Source organism: Acinonyx jubatus, chromosome D2, assembly GCF_027475565.1.
Source record: "Acinonyx jubatus isolate Ajub_Pintada_27869175 chromosome D2, VMU_Ajub_asm_v1.0, whole genome shotgun sequence".
Lineage (NCBI taxonomy): Eukaryota > Metazoa > Chordata > Mammalia > Carnivora > Felidae > Acinonyx > Acinonyx jubatus.
Window position 1 is genome coordinate 21,313,761 of NC_069393.1, and position 16,427 is coordinate 21,330,187.

The following is a 16,427-nucleotide window of genomic DNA, read 5'->3' on the forward strand; positions in this document are numbered from 1 at the left end:
ATGTATTGGAAGAATTAATATTGTTAAATGTCCATCCTACCCAAAGCAAAGTGCAAATTTGATGCACTCTCTATCAAAATACCAACAGCATTTTTCACAGAACTAGAACAAATAATCCTAAAATTTGTATGGAACCACAGAAGACCTCCAATAGCCAAAGCAATCTTGAGAAAGAAGATCAAAGCTGGAGGTATCACAATTCCAGATTTCAGGATACACTACAAAGCTGTAGTAATCAAAACACCATGGTACTGGCATAAAAACAGATATGTTGATCAATGGGACAGAGAGCCCAGAAATAAATCCATGCTTATATGGTCAATTAACCTATGACAAAGGAGGCAAGAATACTTATGGGGAAAAGACAGTCTCTTCAATAAGTGGTACTGGGAAAACTGGACAACTACATGCAAAGGAATGAAATTGGACCACTTTCTTACACCATATAAAAAAAAAACTCAAGACGGATTCAAGACATGAAGCCATAGAACTCCCAGAAGAAAACATAGGTAGGAATCTCTTTGACACTGGCCTTAGCAGCATTTTTCTAGATAGGTCTCCTCAGGCAAGGGAAACAAAAACAAAAATAAATTATTGGGACTACATCAAAATAAAAGGCTTTAGCACAGTGAAGGAAACCATCAATAAAATGAAAAGGCAACCTAGAGAATTGTCGATGATATTCACAAATGATATATCCACTAAGGAGTTAATATCCAAAATATATAAAGAACTTGTACAACTCAACACCAAAGAAACAAAATAATCCAATTAAAAAATGAACAGAGGACTTGAATGGACATTTTTCCAAAGACATAAAGATGCCCAACAGATACATGAAAAGATGTTCAATATCACTAACCATCAAAGAAATGCAAATCAAAAATACTATGAGACATCACCCTATCCCTGTCAGAATGGCTAGAATCAAAAAGACAAGAAATAACAAGTGCTGGCAAGGATGTGGAGAAAAAGGAACCCTTGCACACTGTGGGAATGTAAGTTGTTGCAGCCACTGTGGAAAATGGTATGCGGTTCCTCAAAAAATTAAAAATAGAACTACCATATGATCCAGTAATTTCACTACTGGGTATTTACTCAAATAATATGAAAATACTAATTTAAAAACATATGCACCCTTATATTTATTGCAGCATTATTTACAACAGCCAAGATACGGAAGCAATTCACGTGTCCATCAATAGATGAATGAATTAAGATGTGAGATATGCACACATACACAAACACACACATATACCTCTAAGATATTATGCAAAGTGAAATAAGCCAGAGAGGGAAAGACAAATACCATATGACTTCACTTATATGTGGAATCTAAGAAATAAAACAAGTGAATAAACAAATACACAAAAAAGCAGATACAGATCCATAAAAACAGAGAACTGATGATTGCCATAGAAGAAGGGAGTCGGGCTCTGGGCAAAATGGGTGAAGGGGAATGGGAGATACAGGCTTTCAGTTATGGAATGGATAAGTCACAGGGACAAAAGGTACAGTATAGGTTATATAGTAAATGGTATTGTAATAGTATTGTATGGTGAAAGATGATAGCTACATTTGTGATGAGCACAGAATAATGTACAGACTTCTTCAATCACTATGTTGTACTCCTGAAACCAATGTAACACTATGCATCTATTATACTTCAGATATTCCAGTCTTTCAGGAAATAGAGGAGGTAGAGACACTTCAACTCATTTAATGAGGTCAGAATAATCTTAATACCAAAATCTAACAAAGAAATTAACAACAAATAACACAAAATTATCTCTCTCATCAAGATATATGCAAAAACACTTTGGAAAATATTTGCAAAATCAAATTGAGCAACAAATAGGTTTACTCCAAAAATACAAACTTGAATTAATCTTCATAAAAGTCAATAAAGACAATGCATCAAAAAGTTAATAAAGAAAAAAAAATCATATGATTATCTCAACAAATGAAATCCATTTCACAAAATTGAATCTCCTTATGTCATTAAGAAAATTTTCTCAATTTGATAAAAAAAAGTCTATGAAAAAGTTACAAAAGCTATTATTATACATAATGGTAAACTACTGAATGCTTTTGTACTAAGACTAAGAACAAGGTAAGCCTGTCCTTTCCACTACTTCTATTTAACACTGTACACGAGATCTTAGCCAGTGTAAAAAGTTAAAGAAAAGCAATAAAGTCATAAAGACTGGAAAGGAAGAGTAAAACGGACTCTTTTCATAGATGACATAATTGTTTACATAGAAAGACCCTAAGGCATTTACAAAACAACTCCTAGAACTAATAAGTGACTTTAGCTTGGTTTTAGGATACAATTAGATCTATTTACAAATAGCAACTCTATTTTATATGCTGGCTGCAAACACGTGGAAAATGAAATTCGAAAGAAAGAAAAAGAAAGAAAGAAAGAAGAAAAATTCTACTTTTAAAAGCACCAACAACCACTAAATACTTAGGAATATTTTTTAAAAGTAATCTCTATGCCCAACATGGGGCATGAACTCACAACCCCAAGATCAAGAATGGCACATTCCTCTGAATGAACCAGCCAGGCGCCCCCACTCAGGAATAAATTTAATGAAAAACATGCAAGATGTTCACATTTTTACATTGAAATAATGCTGAAAGAAATTAAAGATCTAGACAAATGTAGAGATATACCACATTCATGGATTGGAAGTCCCAACATTGTTAAAATACCCATTTTCTTCAGATCTACAGATTCAATGAATTTCCCATCATAACTTTTTCAGTTTCTTTTTAAATGACAAGCTTATTCAAAAATTTGTAATAGATAAAAAGGATCTAGAATATCCAAAGCAATCTTGAAAAATAAAAACAAGGTTGGAAGACTTACACTACCTGAATTTAAGATTTATTATAAAACCACAATAATCGAGAGAGTACTGGTACTGGTGTTAAGGTAGACAAATAGATCAATTGAACAGAAATAGACCTATACTTAAATCTTTAATTTATTTATAATAAAGGTACAAAGCAATTCAATTGGGAGAACAAAGTCTTTTGAACAAGTTGTACAGGACAACAGCATGCCCGTAAGGAGAATAATGAACCCTCTATTCCCATTTCATACTATACACTAGAAGTAACTCAACTTTACCAGATACTTACAAATGGCCAATACATAAAAGGGTACTTATTAAGCATTATTAATTATCAGAGCAACACAAATTAAATCCACCATGAGATACCACTAACCACATACTGGAAAGGGTAAAGTTAAAAAGACAGACACAAATCAAATGGTGGCAAGAATGTGAAACAACCAGAACTCTAACACATTATTGGGGGATAGAGGGGGTGGGTGAAATTCTACAGCTACTTTGGCAGTTCTTTATAAAACCACCCTACAACTCAACAATCTCACTCCCAGAAGTTTAAACAAAAAAATAAGAAAGCATATGTTCATGAAAGAATTGGTACAAGAATGTGCACAGATTTATTCATAATAACCAAAAGCAGAGACCACCTAGGTGTGGATCAACAGATGAATGAAGAAATAAACTGGTGCCTCCATCCAGTTAATATCTCTCAGCAACAAAAAGCAACCAACCACTGTTCTACATAACAAAACACTGAATCTCAAATACAACAATATGCTGAGTGAAAAAGATCGGAGCAGCAGTTGCCTCTGGGAGTGGGGTGAGGTGGGGAACAAGTGAGAAGGGGCATGAGGGAATTTTCTGAGGTGATCATAATGTTTTATATCTCAACAAGGGTCACTTGTAAAAATTCATCAAATGATACACTTAAATTTTGTGCATTCCACAGTATGTATGTTTTACCTTAAAAAAGTAGACACACATTGACCTCCAGTTAAACTGGTGTGCACACCTCACTTTGAAATGCATAAAAAATAGGATGGAATAATGGGTGAATAGAGAGATTGGTAGATAGATACACAGGTAACAAAACAAATCTAGAAAAATGTTAATCGTAGACTCTAGGTGATGGGCATATGGGCATTCACTGTGCACTTCTTTCAAATTTTTTGTATATTTGAAAATTCCCTTGGGGTTCAGCCGAGGGCTCTGAGCGGCCCTACCAGATGGCAGCAGTAGTCCTAGGGGGAGATACCACTGGCCCCCAGCGTATCTTCCACAATCAGACTGAGGAATTAGGGCCACACCAGGGCCCTATGGAAGGCACTGGGGATTGGAGCAGCGAGGAGCCTGAGGAAGAGCAGGAGAAAACAGGGGCAGGCCCAGCTGGCTACTCCTACCAGCCCCTGAACCAAGATCCTGAACAAGAGGAGGCAGAGCTGGCACTGGTGGGGGATGGAGAAGATGTAGTTGCTGATATTGAGGATCGGACCCAGGCCCTGGGCTTCATTTGCCAGACCTGCCATTAGAGGGCGAGGAGGAGGAGGAGGAGGAGGGAGCCACAGGACCTGGGTAAAGGGAGCATGCTTTCATTTTGGAATAATGTTGGAGGAAAGGGACTGGGTAGAGCCAGTAAAGGGGAGTCATAGAGGAACACCGCATTCCTAAAACAACGGTTTGTTATCTAAGACTTCACAGACTTCAGAATCCAGGTGAAAGGCTATTGTGCTGGACTTGGGTTGCAGGTGGGCTTGCCTGGAAATAACAAGATGGATTTGGCCACACTGCTAGCCCAAGGGTTATGGGTTAATTCAAAGAATGGGGGAGTGGAGCTGGTCCCATCGTTTCTGTTCTCCCGCTTTTTGTGATTTCAGAACATGTGGAGTTGGTGAAAAGGACAATGGCTGGAGTAAGCCTGCCTGTGCCAGGGGTTCCTGCCTGGGCTCTGGAGATATCAGATGCCCAGTGGGAAGATGTGGTACAGAAGGCCCTCCAAGCCTGGCAGGGATCGACCCCAGCCTGGAAGTGACTACCAGCATAGGACTGAACACATCCCTGGTTGTAAGACCATCTTCATATTCTCCATCTCCCTTTCCACATCAAGGCAAATCAGACTGCTTCTCAGAGACCCGCTGTATTCAGTTCTGTACGTATAGGGACACTGGCCCAAGCCCCACCCATCTTAGCATGTATCACTCTGTGGTGAATAAAGCACTCCATGTACACAGCCAAAAAAAAAAAATTCCCTTAATAGTATGATGGGAGGAAAAAACTTAAACTATACTACAGGGTAGACCACTTTTGTTTCTATACGATTTTCACATGTAAGAGATTACCTTCTCACAACAATTCTGTAAATATAGACAAGGCTGGCATCAACCATGTTTTACAGAAGTCACTGTCTCATAAGGAACCTCGCCCAAAGTGTCAGGGCAGTAAACAAACTCATAGTTCCAGGGGCCATGAGACGTTTTCAATGTTTATTTATTTTTGAGAGAAAGAGCATGAGTTGGGGAGGAGCAGAGAGAGAGAGAGACACAGAATCCAAAGCAGGCTCCAGGCTTCGAGCTGTCAGCACAGAGCCCGACGCGGGGCTCGAACCCACGAACTGTGAGATCATGACCTGAGCCAAAGTCAGACGCCCAACCGACGGAGCCACCCAGGCACCCCACGGGACTTTTTCATAAAGGGCCATGTAGCAAGTATTTGGGGCCATACAGTCACTGCCACAATTATTGTACCTTGCTTTTTGTAATATAAAAGCAGGTGTTAGACAATTTGTAAATAAATGGACATGGCCTTGCTCCAATAAAACTTTATTCACAAAAACAGGCAGGGGCCAGTTTGTTGATCCCTAGATGATAATCCAGGTGTTTTCATTACAGAAGTTATAGAAAAGGATTGATTTTAGAGTCAGGTTTACCTGTGTTTTATATACTCCATGGAGTTACTATGACACCTCAATTTGGTAACTCTTATAAAGTACCTAGCATTGTACCTGTTTTAAAGCAGATAATAATTTTTTTTACTACCTTGCCTTTTTCTCATTTGCTATTTTTGCCACTATACCTGGTGGCCTGGATGAGTTGCAATAAGAAAAACAAACTGCTTAATGCTGTTCAACCAAATTAATCAACCATGGTAGACTTTTGTTCAGGAAATCTATAAACGATTGCACTGTCAATGGAAATGCATGATTGTTCCTGCATTTTCTGGGCCAACTTTCAGATAGAAATTCACTGAGGGCCCTCCAGGTTTTCTACTCTATTATATCACAGGGAGGTCCCAGTTACTCGCCCCCATTCCACACCTGAGTAAACAAATTGTTTAAACACACACTTTCTCTCGGGCCATTTCTCTAACCGGCATGATTTCATTTACTCCCTGGTGCCAACCTGTGTGTCCCTTGTATCCAAAATCCCACTGAAAATTGAGTGAGTGGCACCTCTACACTCTTATCTTTGGCTTCTTTCCAAAACCTTGAAGCAACTGAGGCAGCAAAATGCTAATAATTCAAATTTATTCCTTTCTACAGAATTGTGAGGATGCAAATTACCCAACCATCCCCTTGCTCAGTATGTCAGTGGGCAAAGTTGGAAGGGTAGAGCCAAACATTAGGTTACCAGAGAAGAAACTTCTTCCATTTTCTCTAAAGACTTACAAAATAATACCACAATAACGATAGGTCCCTTAAATGAGCATTTATTATGTCCCAGACACTATGTTAACCATTTGATTCCTTTATTTACAAATTCATACATATGTATGAAATACTCACCGTGTGCCAGTATTTACATGAATTATCTAATGAATCTACATCAAAATCATGTAAGGTAGAAGTTATGACTCCTGTGTTACAAACTGAGTACATTGAGTCTAGAGAGTCATTATGTTCCCAGTGCTCCCTTGGCCCCTGAGTGGCAGAGATACAATCTAGCAGAGATGAACCTTCTGGAGACTTAACAAATATTGTGACTGCATATTTGAGGTCACTTGTTTAATGTGGTCTGTATTGCTTTGCCCTTTTCCAGCATATTTGTCCTGTCTCTGCCACTTAGCTATTATCTCTGTAAAGAACTGGTCCAAGAGGCCCACCGCCTACCACCGTCCCCCATCCCTCCCCACTGCTATGTGCACAGTGGAAAATCAATAACTTTTGTTGCTTTTTGCCCTTAGCCCCCCATCACCGTCTGTTCAGGCAACTCATTTCCCAGCACACCCCCTGCAGGATGTTTTTTTACTTTATTCCCAGACTCTCTAGAATTAATCTGCAGAAGGCAATAGAATCAGAGACTCCCCCTCCTACGAAACACTCCCTCAACTTTGAACTTTGCCATTACACTTAGCAATCTGCTGTGCCGCTCAGACAAGGAAGGACTCTGGAGGACTGACAGAAAAAGAACGAAGGCATCTGCCTATATGCTACTGGAGAGAATGAAGTGCAGTCTGGAGAGACACCTCCTCCCAGTGCACAAGTAGAATGCATCAGTCACCGGGGCTGAAGTCACTGCATCCTCCTCTAGCTGGGGATTCTTCTCTTTCTTCCCATTTTCCCCCACTCAGTCTTTAACACCAACTGAGATCCTTCTGGGTAGACTGCACTTCTCAGATGTGTTTCTGACATCAGCTAATAACACTGGGTACATTAACTAATTAGCAACAGTAAGGAGTTCGGAAAACAAACAAGCATGAAGCAATGCTATTATTATGTGGCTTTTGCCTGACACTGTTGTCCTCATTAAGCAGGCAGGCATGTCAATATATCTACGAAGGAAGGCAAAGTAAAATCCTTACTGCAAGTGCCAGCTGGGTTCAAATTCCTTTTCCTGAAATCAGACATAGCTACTGCTGCAGTGAGACTTGCAGCTGATTTCTCCACCCCCTTTTGTTTCAGTTTGATTTTTTTTAAGACTCTCTTCACTACTATAGCCGTGCAGCCTCATTTTGCATTGCTTGAGAGTTTGGTTTATGAAACTTTCCAAACAGCAACTCCTCCAGTTCTGGAAAGACCCAGAGAAAATCATAGTATTATTTTCACTTTTCTCATCAGTCGGAATTCACGGCACCTTCCTGAAAGGACTTATTGCCACATCCCTCATGTATCACACTGTAGGTAATATCGGCCTACTTGTGTGCTACCTGTTAAAAACAACTCTTCTGATTAAGCAAAAGATGAATATAGAAAGGCCTTGCCTGATTTATGTGCCATTGGTCCTTTCTCTCTTTCCATCCCTCTCCCCCTTCTTCCCTCTCTCCTTCCCTCCACCCCCTCCTCTCTCCCTCCCTCTTCCTCTCATTCATTCTTTCACTTATTTGAAACTGAAGCTTAGGAAGTAGCTGTTGCAGAGGCGTTTGGCTCTTCTCCCTACTCCGCAGACCCAGCCCGCTTTCCCATTTAACATCAGAGTCCTTCGATCTCCAGCTGGGACCTTCCCCTCTTCCCGCTCTAGTCTCCGCCTGGGGCCATGCCATCCATACCCACAGCTTCAGTTATCTCTTGTACTAGATGACTCGTCCCAGACTCCGCTTCTGAGCTCCCCAAATCCAAAATTCAACCGTCTATACGACATCTTCCCTTGGAAGCATCCCACTCCACCATGTCCAAAGGTAAATGCAAGGCATGCCCCCCACCGACCTACCACTGTTTCTTTGCTTAGCGAATGGCACCTGCATGCACAAGACGGAAGCTTCCCTCCCCAGGCTTTCATCATGGGCCACGTGCTGTGGCCTCCTTCTCCCTTTCAGCTTCATCGTCTGCCAGGCCTGCCCCCACCCGCTGTCTCCATTCTTCACCTAGATGATGCCTCTCTACCTTACAGTTTCATGTTCCTGCCATCCTGACAAAGTAAGCTTCTTCCATTGTAGGATTCATAGCTTCACATGCCTCCCTTCAGAGGACAAGGCACGGCTACAACTTTCCATTTTGTGTGTGTCACGATGTGATTAACCTCTAAACTTCCCAGTGCCAGGCTGCAAACGCCACCAGAAGGGGCGATGTCTGATTTTGTTCACAGCTGTATTCCATAGAGCTTAGAGTGCCTGACACTTAAAAGGAGGTTCTCACTAAGTATTTCTTGGAAGGAAGGCAGGGAGGGAGGACAGAAAGGGGAAAAAAAACTTTATTAGGAAAGTTTTAATAAAACCAACTTTAGTTGGTATAGCAGACACTGGCTAGTTATTCTCCACACAATTTCCATTCTCTTGCTGGGCACATATCTCGACTTGTGTTCTCAGTCTCCCTGCAGCCAGGTGAAGCAATGTCATGGACGTCGGAAAGGGATGCACACTGATGTGACATATGGCACCTCAAAGCCTGGCCCTTAAGACTCCCACACAGTCTTTGTCCCTCTTGTCCTGTCCCTTTCTTCTCCTGTCCCTCTCTTCTAATGGCTGTTGACCCCTCTCCGAGGATCCATTGAAGGATTCCAAGGGCCCAGTAGAGATGGAGTTTCAAACCACGTGGGGTCTATCTAGACTCCAAATAACTCCACGGCCCCTCCACCAAGCCACACTGGTCTGTGATGTGAACTTTTACTGGGTCAAATTTAGGGGTTGTTTTAGCAATCAGGCTACACTAACTTGCAGAGTTGGGAAGAGACAAGATAAAGCAGTTATCACCCTCCACCTGTGAATTTTCTTACACAGATTATTTTGCTTTTCTAACCTGGAAAAGAGAAAACAATTATGCTATGTTTGGGGATCAAAGGTACGTATGCTTCAACCTGACAAATACAAGTGGTGAACAGTAACTGTACTTTCTGGTCATGGCAACCTCAACAGAGAAATGCTAAGCTTCTCTAGGCCGGATAAAGCCGTTGGGCTATTAAGGACACAGTCTGTTTTCTTGCTGGTTTCTGTGTGTGTGTGGGACAATATCACGAACAGCAACCACAAAAGGAACCCTTCTGATAGAGCAGTCTTGGGGAGGAGGGACCAGTTTGGAGCTAGTCTGCCTCTAACACCTGGGAAGGGTAGCAGAAAGCTGGGCCCCAGTTGGGGGTTGGGGATCTGGGTGCCAACCTTTCCAACCTTGGGAAGTCTGAACACAAATGAATTCAGAAGTGGAAGTTGCTGAGAGAATAGGTCATAAATGTTCTCATCACAAGAAAAAAGAAATTATTAAGCTATACAAGGTGATGGATGTTGACTGAACTTCTGTGGTAAACATTTCATATGCTCATATGTCAAATTGTTACATTGTAAACCTTAAACAAAGTTATATGTCAATTATATCTCAGTAAAACTGAAGAGAAAAAAAGAGATGTCATAGGGTAGTCCCAGAGTGACCACTTGCTAGGGGAATGGCCTCAGACAAGTGACCTAACCTTTCTGTTTTCACACTTCTAACATGGAGAAATGAGGGCATAGAAGAAACTACTCATAAGGTTTTTATGGAGATGACTTAATATTTGTAATATTTGATTTTGAAAATTAATATTTGATTAAAAAAGACTAACAGGGGCACCTGCGGCTCAGTCGGTTAAGCATCTGACTTTGGCTCAGGTCATGATCTCACAGCTTGTGAGTACAGTCCCGGTATAGGGCTCTGTGCTGACAGCTCGGAGCCTGGAGCCTGTTTCAGATTCTGTGTGTGTCTCTCTCTCTCTGCCCCTCCCCTGCTCATGCTCTGTCTGTCTGTCTGTCTCTCTCTCTGTGTCTCAAAAATAAACAAACATTACAAAAATCAAAAAAATACTTAGAGAGCCAGGACAATTAATTTCAGTTGTGTACTGTCCAATTTAAATGGGTCCTACAATTTTTCTTAACGAGAAACTACTTTTGAATCTCTAAGAAGCTTCTAAGCACCACAGAAGAACCAAGAGAGAAGAGAGGTCAAAAACGACAGGTGAGAAGGCATGTGAGTAGGGCGACTCTTTGTCTGCTGCTAGGTAGGAAGTATTTGGAGACATCATTGCAGGCACCAGATTGATAAACTGTGCAAGTGTTAAAAACTTCGCTGCTCATTACTACCCAGCTTTTGCGGAGGTTAAGCCATAACAGCTCCCTGAGCACTGGTACCGTTCGTTAATTTCACAGAGAAAATGTGCAACAAACATTCAACTCATTGATTTTACCTTTCTAATGACAACCAAGACTTTCTATTTAGGATTATGATTATTTTAATGTGCATATAGTATTTCTCTGTAAAGCCACTTGCGGGCAGATTCCATACCTCATTTATCTTTCATGCCTACCCAGCACAATATCTTGTACATAATAGGGACTCAATAAAAGATGAAAAGAATTAATGAATCAATAAAAATATGGATCATCCCTAAGTCTACCCATGAATCATCTTTCTCCCCAATTTGTAGAATAGTACAATCTGAATTTACAAAACTCAAATGTGAAGTACAAAATAATGATCTCCTTTCTATGGTATTAATCTTAAACCCTTTTATAAAAGGGGATTATAGAAATTTTAGCCACTTCTTTCGCATTAAATTTTTATGAACTTGAAGGATGGCTTCATTTTGGCCAATTTACTAGAAAGGATATTGAGTTCATAAAAGAAGTCTATTTCCTCCTCTGATATTGTGGCACACAGTACACAAGTGAAGAGTTCTCCATAAGTGAAAATGCTGACTACCACGGTGCTTTATGTCCGTACCTGTTACACTTCCATGCCAAGTGCCTTAGGTAAAGCCCTACAGAGGACACTTTGAAAAGATATAGATAAAATCTTCATTACACTGACAAGTTTCTCATCTAGCTCCCACCACAGTTACTAAGTAATTTCTCTTCTCTATAGAGACAATATAAAAATCAAAAAGAAAGTGTTGACCCCTCACTTGCATTCCAAAATTATATCATTTACCAGGAAATATCCCATTAACTTTTGAGAAATCTAGGAGGCTCTACAAAATGAAATAAGTATATATTTCTGCAAAAGTATAAAAGAAAAGCAAGTTTACTTCAGATAAAAGAGCGTTTTGAAATGTTTTATTCAGCATGACGCAAGAGTATTTTATGGATATTTAATAAATAAACTAAAATATACTCTCAGGCGTTATATAATTTATAATAAAATTGACAAAAGGAAACACTGACATCGATATAGGCACTATTATTTTGCCCCAATTTTTAAAACATTTGCAATTTGAAAAAGATGGTTTCTATTATCCTTACAGCACAAGAAAACAATGACATTTTATTTTAGCATGTATGTTCATCATGTAAAAACATGCCTACAAGAGTCCTGTTCTGCTAAATAGGTTCAATCCTGTTGTCAGCAAATTCCCAAATCTACCCCCTGCTGGGCAGGTAGGCACTGAACTGTAGCCTCCCCGAGTACAGCTGTTGAATGCGCTCCCCACTCTCGAGTGATGTAGACTCCAGCACATAACGGGAATACACAAATCCTGAGTATTTCTCAGAAGCATACAAAGCTATTTATATAATGATCGATCTTCAGTGCAATTCAACAAACACAAGACATATCCACAAATAACTATCGTAAAAGATCTTATAGGCAATTACAAACAGAAAAGGAGGTACTAAAAGCAGCTATGATATCCGGGGGAGACGTCCTTTCGAGATCAAGGAAGAAAGCCTCTGTGAAGGAACAGGTTTTGGAAGGTGGGTAGGGTTGAAATGAATATGCCTTTCTCTCCTATACAGGATGGACCACAAAAGAAAGGTCAATGGTGTAATGTTGCCAAAATCATATGCATGTTTAACAGGATGTTCAATGAGACCGCTTCAATCTCCCTGTTGGCTGAGGGCATAAAAAGCTGGTGGCGAGCATGTCTACCTTGCAGAGTGAGTTATTAGACGTCTCAGCAGCATTTGCAAAGGCAGGCTCTGAAAGCCAGTTTTGTGACCTCAGTTTACTGCTCACCTCAGACTGTGAGAGGTTAGAAAAGCTGAGAGGAGACAGCTGCATAGTAGACAGGAATCACTCCAGATGTCAGTGTGCTCTGAGTAACCCCCACTCCCACCCCCACAACGACTGCGAGAGCAGAGCTCAGGGAGTTCCTTGGAAGTCTGGGGTTCCAGAAGCTGCGTGCATCTCCACGCAAGTGACAGGAGGCAGCAGGCAGGAGAAAGAATGAACCAGACTGCACTGGCAGCTGCCTACAGTTCCCTGTGGCACCTGCTGCAGGGCCTATGTGCCCAGGTGTTGCTTGTGATCAGCTGTGGGCCCCAGGGGTGAAAATGGTCTGTCTGCAGCTACCAAAAATCCAGTTCAAGAGGGCCTCCAATATTCCCAAAGGCTGAGGGAAGAAAAATCAGAGGCCAGCCTGGGTCATGGGAAGTACAGTCGAACGTTTTCAGAAGGGACCCCTAAAAGCTGCAAACAGGCAGCTTTAATGCTGTACACAGCACAAAGAGGAGACACTTTCAATTCCATAACAGCCAGGGGAACCACCTCCAGATTACATCAGCGATCTGTCCTGCCTCTGCTCCCTCCACCTGCTCCAAGCCCAGAGTGGCCAGCAGCTGGAAGAGCTAGTGGGGGAGGGAGGATAAATACTCAGTGAAAAAGTGAAAAAGGGATTCCTTTCCCCTGCCACAAGCTTCCAGTCGGGCTCAAGCTGGAAGGAGAGAAAAGGCTTTAACTTTCTATGAAGTTCCAAGTTGTTGTTGTTGTTGTTGTTACTATTATTATCGATATACTGGGATGAACCTGTTAATTTCCTAAATGAGAGTTTTCTTGTGACAGAGTGGCCAGAGGCCTTTTGTTATTGTGAGAGTGAGCCAAACAAGTTGTGAGACGAGCTCTAATATTTTACCAGGGCAGCAAAGAAAACCAAACCTCAGAAAACATTTTCATGAGCAAGAGGAGCACTGAGTACAGCAGTTTCTGACTCAGAAATCCTGCTCGTTCAAATACTAGACACATATATTAAATGGGCTATAGTAATCGTAATTTACATTTTGGTTTCTGTTAAGATAGAAAATATATAAAAATGAACTACTGTTACATGCAATTATATATGGATGAATTTTAAAAACATTATGTTGAGCAAAAGAAGCCAGACTCACATATATCTATGATTATAGTAAAAACAATTGAACTGTACATTTTCAATATGCATATGGTGTGATTTGTGAATTATATGTCAATAAAACTGTTTTAAAAAGCCAGGCATAAAAGAGGACAAGCAAGATGATTTGATTTATGAGAAGTTCTAAGTAAGAAAATTCAACATCAGTGGTGCTTGATGAGTAGGGATGGGAAGGATGGACTACAAAGAGGAATGAGGGAAATTTGGGAGTGACGGGAAGTCCTATATCTGAGCTATGCCATTCGGTACAGGATCCGTATGTGATGATTTAAACTCATTAAAATTTAAAAAATTAAACAAAATTAAAGATTCATTTTCTCGGCCACACCATCCGTGTTTCCAACATTCAAGAAAACAGCAATATGTGGACAGTAAAGAACACGTTTTATGGTTCTCAAAAGTTTCATCAGATAGTAATGTTCTATCTCTATATCTTGATTTCACTAGTGGTTATTTAGGTCTTATTTGTCACAACTCACCAAAATATACATGCAAAACCATGTATGCATGTGTGCTGAAATAATAAAATTGACCTAAAAATTGATCTTGAGAGAAAATAGCCCTGACAATAGACTGCTGAGATCCAGGGAGAAGTGTGAAGAGAAGTGGATGGTGATAGAGAGGACATTTTTGAGAAGCAGGAAGGCAGGTCAGGTCCCTAGAAAAGGCAGGAAGATTTCATGCAGGACATCTGCAGTATTCGGAAGACAGAAAACAATCGCATTAACTGACCAGACGTGAGTGGGCAAGAAATAGTCTGAGACCTAAAAGAGACTTCTAGAGAACATTCACTTTCAGGGGAAATGTAGGTCCTGGAAGACAGATATTAGGCATAAAGGTTATGGAAGGCACCTCAGAGAAAAATGAATCACTGGGCCAGGATTCAGGTGGTTTAAGAAAGAGCAACTTTACTGGGGCCAGCAGAGAAAACCAAATGCCCTAAGGGTTAGAGAAAAAGTCATAAACCAGGCCAACATCTGAACCCTGGTATAAAAACACATATGGAAGCTGATCTGTTTGTCAGGCTAGTTTAATAGTGTAAGCCTATTTCCAGGGAACATGGAAATTCTGTGCAGAGTTGGTGTTTCATGTAATAGTTTGAACTTAAAAATAGATGTCAGAGTATGCGTTTTTTGGAGCATGCATTGTTTCTTGGCTGAACAATGGATCCAGAAAAAGATATAAGTGAAAGATTGAAGTGCCACCTATGAGGTGGTCAACATCCTGCAGAAAGAGTGGATGCAAACCTACACGAACTTCTGTGGTTTTTATGGAAGGCTTATTGGTACTATTGGAGGGGAACAAAATGGCAGGTGGATGACACCACATCAACGACCAACAGAAATAAATTAGACACTAATTTCTATAGAGAATTTTGAGGAAGGAATATTTTATAACATCAAGATTTTATATATATATATATATATATCAAGATATATGTATATTTTATATATATATCAAGATATATAAAAATCACATATATAAAATAAAGATAATCACCCAAAAGAAAACTAATACATCTATTAATTATCATGGTAAGGTTTTTATTTAAAAAGCAATTGTATGCTCTTTATCCACATATACAATTAGTTCTGTTGTCCTGAAGTGAAAACACTTATCTAGTTATCATCTCCTAGGTTCACATCTACCCAACAAGCATGGACTGGGGATTCTGATCTCTGGAACATTTGGTCTGTTTCTTCTCCTTTAATGATCATAGCCCTGGTTCTGACTCATCATGTCTGAGGTGGACTATTGCAGTAGCCTCAATGCTGACCTTCTTACTACCAATCCCGTCCTCCTGAAATGCTTCCAGGTCACCCCAGGATGGTCTTCCTGAAGCATAACTCTGATCATGCCTAATGGTCTATCCACTCTGCCTCTCGCTCACCCTCAGTGTACACACACCGGGCTGATTCTTGCCTCTTAGCTTTCACTACTGCCCACTGCGTCTGCCTGGAACATCCTTTATATGTCTCATCACATGGTTAACTTTCCCTCACCCGTTCCACTTGAGTCCAGGTATCATTTCATGTGGAAGGAAGCCTTCTCTGAACCATTGGGCTGGCTGTGTACACTTTTTCTTTGCCCTTATAGCTGCATTTAGCACAACAGTAATGTTACCTGTTTGGGTTTGATCTCAATTCCTTGAGAGAGAAATGTGTTCTATTCATTTCATAACACTTAGTACCTAAACTGTGGATGATCTAAATATAATAAAATCTTTTTAAAAATAATATGATTGTCAAAAATTATAAATATAATAGGAATAAGGTTGCCAGATTTAGCAAATAATATGCAGGACTCCCAGTTAAATTTGAATATCAGATAAACAACAAATAATTTTTTAGGTTAAGTCTCAGATATTACATACACATATTTATACTAGAAAAAATTATTTATTGTTTATCTGAAATTCAAATTTAACTGAGTATTCCATACTAACCTGTCAACTCTAAATAGAAATTTTCAGAGAGCTTAAACAACTATTTTATTCTTCTTTATTTAGAGTGACCCTTTCAGACATATAAAGTACTCTGAATTTCAAAAACTT

General features: G+C 40.0%; 1 protein-coding gene and 1 pseudogene across 1 annotated transcript in view; one reads left to right on the top strand and one right to left on the bottom strand.

The window, feature by feature from the left end:
- ANK3 (ankyrin 3) overlaps positions 1-16,427 on the bottom strand; it is a 679,804-nt gene that overhangs the window by 354,962 nt on the left and 308,415 nt on the right. The gene's annotated exons all lie outside the window — the stretch shown is intronic.
- Positions 3,958-4,598, top strand: LOC128312689 (male-enhanced antigen 1-like; annotated as a pseudogene).